At 45.0% G+C, this 5,000-nt stretch overlaps 1 protein-coding gene across 14 annotated transcripts in view; it reads left to right on the top strand.

Moving 5' to 3' along the window:
- LOC115540474 (receptor-type tyrosine-protein phosphatase delta) overlaps positions 1 to 5,000 on the top strand; it is a 154,701-nt gene that overhangs the window by 42,570 nt on the left and 107,131 nt on the right. The gene's annotated exons all lie outside the window — the stretch shown is intronic.

The raw sequence follows: 5,000 nt of genomic DNA on the forward strand, positions 1-5,000 counted from the left end.
ACCCCCCCCCCAATTTAAACACTCTTTTTCTCTCGGACATTAATGATACTCTGCTTCCTGTGTGAAGGTGTTCAATAACATCCAGCCATTATGATAATTTAGGGTAAAACCGGTTGGAGATTCCATGAATCGCAGTTCGAATCCTATTTCTTGCTTTGTTCTTTGTTGCAAAATAGCAACTTATTGGTGGCGCGTGCTTTGTTTTGCATAACAAAGTGAGAGGCGGCATCAGTGGTTCACTGAAATAGCTGTTTGGCACCTTGGTTATGCATCAGTCCTTTTGTATCATGGAGTGAGCAGGCTGTTGGATGACAGTGTGAACCTGAGTATGGAGGAAACGTGACTCAATGGTAGAATTTGTGTTTTTTTGGTTTTGATTTTACTCTAAATATGCCATAGATGGTAGAAGGTCATTCTCTCATATCCATTGAGGAACTTCTAGGATACGATTAAAAGAATGAGGTTGTTAGATTGACCTTTTTTTTTTCCTCTTTTTTGAACTATTTGCAAGGACTTGGTTGTACTGATGCATCAACACCTAGTTCAATAGAAATATGGGCTTTTAAAGCTTTTCTTTGGCTTTTAAAGCTAATGCAACAAAAGCACTCACACACAAATGATCATTGAACATCCGAAGAAAATCAATCATTGGCTTTAAACTCAAAAAGTAAAGGCAACAATGTGGTGTATCCTATAATAAACTTTTTATATTTGAGATGTTCTGTCCCTAAAATAGTTAGAATTCATTTATACATCTGCTAGAAGTTCTGGTCATTGGAAATGATATTTCCTCTTATGCCTCATCATGGCTGACCCGGTTGAGCCGACCCCTTCCCTGGCCCCCAGAGGGTCCTTGAACCCCAAAACACCGGTGAGGTCAGAGGCAAGCACATATTACAATAGTCTCTTCTATGACTTGAGACGGCGTAATGAAATTTATGCAGATTCCTCCCTGCGGAGGATGGTGGGCCACTCTATCAGCAAGACGAGAGGGACAGAAGAGAGAGAGAGGAATATAGATACAATATATACATACACAGAGACACACACACTGAATGACTCAGGTAGACGCAGGCATGTGTGTGATTGTGAGGTGTGAATAGAGAGAGAGCGAAAGAGCAAAGGGAGGGAAATGAGAAAGGGGAAAGAAATGGGTCACTTAGACAGAGTCAAACTAGGAGCTTTCATTAGACGCCCCAGCGCACTAATTCAGTGGCCATTTTGATTCTGCTCCAGCAGCACTCTCGTCCCTTGCTAGGTACCGCGACTCCAATATCACTCTAACATTTGCCGTGCGACTTCAATATAATAAAGTCAGGTCACGCTGGCCCGAGCCAGGAACCAACCCTACGACATGATCTGCCCTGATCCCTTTCTATTTATTCCTTTTTAAAATTAACACCCTGTCCTGTAAGGGGAGATGAAATAGAGGAGAGGAGGGAAAAGGCTGGAAAGAAATATCGCTCCGTCTGTCCTTATAGGGAGGAAAGAAATATCGCCACGTTTTTCTTTCTCCCTAACTCTTGCACATTGGCACTGAGGTGATTCTCTTTCTTTTTGCCTGCTACGGGGAAACGCACGCTTAGCTCTCGGACCGTCAGGTGCAGGCCTGAAGGCAGGCGGGAACAAGATGTGCAGTATTCTTTGTACCTTGGTACCGGTTCCCTTGTACTGTAGCTGTGAGGTTTGGGGGTGCGGCATCGTCTCACCTCCCTACCACAGCCTCCATCTCTCACTCGCTTTGACCTTTTTGTTTTCCATCAGCCCCACATCCTACTCCACTCACCAACCCCCTGGTTCCCCACCTCCCACGCACACCTCCCCCTTCTTCCTTCATGTCGTTCCACCCCCCCCCCCCCCCCCCCCCCCCCTCACTCGCTCACTTGGCCTCTAGCGGCTGGCCTTGTGATGCGTCTCCAAAGTGGGACGCGGCTGAGTAATTTGCTGCCCCGGCCGTTAGATAATTCTGCACTCTATGCCGAAGAATCCTCTCAGATCACGCCCTTCTGCTTGCCCCCGGCCCCCCCAGCACCCTCACATCCGGGTGGCCCTGGTAGAGGGTCCTGTGTGATTTGTATTCCTTATTTCTTTGGTTAAATGGCATATTATCATGCTGGATAAGCACCCGCATGCACACCTCCCAGGAGGGGGAGGGGGGACAGACACTTAGTTATCCTGCGGTTACAGTGAGCCTTACACAAGGATAGATTCCTGACCAGACGGCAGAAACATGGGACAGTATAGAAACGTTGAATACAGTGACAACACAATAAGCTAGTGTTTAGCCCAGTTGGGCTTTCTAAAGGTTGTTTCATAAGGAAAATTGGAAATAAGCGGAGTGTATTGGCCAGTTAATTCTGCAGCCTCCAAGTGTTACTCTGCCAAACGAGGCTAATAGTCAATTTTTTAATCTTATTTTGGATTTTTACGGAAATTCCATGCTCCCCCCCATCCCCCTGTTCCCCCCCCACTTCACAAAAAAAACTAAATCTGCAGAATAGAGTTGGACCGAGTCTCCAATACTTTCTAGGGGTAGTCTAATAACTCTTGACAGCTGTAGTTCTCTTGGCTTAAAATTGAACAAAGTTTGAATATTTCTGTGCGTAGGATTACCGCTTGACGCACATTTCAAATCTGTTTCCGTCCTTCATTGTTATGCCACCAACTGGCATGGTGGATGTTAGCAGGAGCTACAGCCACATGTCCCTTCCTCTTTTGCTGCCGCCATTTACTCCGTCTTCTCTCCCGGGGTCCACGTTAGGACGGGCAAACCTTGACGCCAACGCTCAGACAGGAGGCTGAGGGAAGGTGCGATGGCAACGATGATTTTAACAAACTCTCGCATATCTCCGAACCCGAACGTAGCCCCATAAACACAAGTCAAGATGCGTAAAAAAATTGTATCTGCAAAAGTGTTCCATGCAGCTCGGAGATGTCCTTGAAGATGCCAACTCATTCCTCAGCGCCCTCAAGAATGTTCCGGAGAAAATTCAATTAGCACAGGGCACGCGCACACCTCTGAAGTGTAAACATGTTTACCAAGATTTACTCCCGCCATGAAAGGATTGTAAAATATATTGATCTATTTAAATGTGTAGCGTCTTAATACACTGGCACTACTAAAGAGGAGTCACGGGGAAGTCATTGGTTCTCTAAAAAAAGGGTAATCATGCCAGTGATGTGGTTTATTCTGCAGAGTGTTGCCATATTTGAGAGTTAAATGTGTCTCCTCTGTGGTATCTCTGACACCCCTGGCCTCCTTACCCAATTCCCCCGATCCAGACGACACACACTTTAAGGCTTCTTTTCATGCCTGCTGTGGGAACCAGCATGTGCCATCAAATAAATGCAAAAATACATCTCAAAAGGAGCTCCATTCCACTGTACCGGCCTGCTTTTTAGTCTGATACCTCTGGGATTATATGGGCCGTTGTTGAGTGCCGATGTGTTTCACACATCTGACCCAGAGAGTGTGATTCTTTCAAAAGATGAAACGTTGCTATACCAAAAGAACAAAGATCTTACAATGGAAAATAACAGGAAGGTTTTGGGAGGTCTAAAAAGTGCCTGGCGCTGGTAGTAGATTGGTTTCATGAAAACACTACATAAGAGCTACCTCTACAAAACTATGGTTACAAATAACTGAAATCGAAGTCCCATCTCTATAAATGAGGACAAACCCATTGCTGCTTCCCTAGTGGAGGAGGAGTAGAGAGTAGAAAAGGCCTGCCTGCAGAATGATCTATTTTCCAAAGTGCTGATCTGTTGTAAAAACCCTGTTGAGGTCTTAATTACCTCAGTGGGGCCAGCACAGGTGATCCACATTCCCTCTAACGAGCAAGGTCTCGACCAGAAAGCACACCATAAGAAGCTTGCTGGAAGGAAACAACCACAACAGTATCGGCACAAACTCGGAGGAGAAAAAATCGAAGCTGACGCCAAACAATAGTCTGTGGCAGTCGTTTCCTTCCATTGATTGAATTAGCTTTGGAAGCTCTTCGTATAGTTTAACTAGGTAGCTAACTACTGGTCCTCACAATTTACAATGAAGGGTACACAAGTTCACGAATACATGCATTGTTAACTTACAGTGGAAATAATTGGACGAATTTAGATATGTATTCAGATAGGCTGTTTGTTGCTGTTATGACATTGAAGCGGGGGAGCACAGCAGCATTGACCCGCTTCCTAGTTTCCATCTATAAATTAGTCTCTAGTGGTCTTTACGTCAATAGATTTCCCACTTAATGTATTCTGCCATCATTGGCCTAGTCCTTGTAGGCCTATAGAAAGTCGGTCAGCAGCACAAACACACAGCAGTGGTGTAACAGCACAGACTAGTGGCTGAGGAGCACTACTGCAACTCTATCGTTTCTGGGACAACATTGCACACAAACCACATTATGTCAGGAAAAATGAGAAAGTCTTCTTATCGTTTCACAACACTGCAAGTTTAAGTAACGTTACATACTATCCCAACAGCACTTTAATTATTCCAGAAATAACACTGTCTAAAAATATATGAAGCATTTACTGAGATGTTACCCCTCCAACATTGTTTTGGGTTTGACATTTTTGTCATAGTTTTCTTTTTACAAAATGTCCTCGAAATCCATCTGGATTCAACCCGTCGGCAGATATAATGTATTCTAAATAATATGCATTATAGATATCTCGTGTTTTACTGCACACTGCCGTCAGAACAAGTCGTGATGCGTTCGTAGGATGGACTCCGTCCGCACAAAGAAAAGATACAAAAAAGCCATCTTGCTGTGTGTGTGTTTGTGTACTTTAGCAGCCCGTCTTAAGTTTGGTGCATGGTGTGTCTTTTTCCACCATGCGGTTCATGTGCGTGTCCTGCAGCGACCTCCTTGACCAGTCAGAGTGTGTGTGTATCATATTGAGATGCTCCAGCGAGGGACTGCTGGTGGATACCTTAAAAGCCTTTCCAGAAGGCTGCTGAGAGTTGAGCTGGGGCCGCCCGCCCCTGCTGACCCACT

This window comes from Gadus morhua, chromosome 3, assembly GCF_902167405.1.
Source record: "Gadus morhua chromosome 3, gadMor3.0, whole genome shotgun sequence".
Lineage (NCBI taxonomy): Eukaryota > Metazoa > Chordata > Actinopteri > Gadiformes > Gadidae > Gadus > Gadus morhua.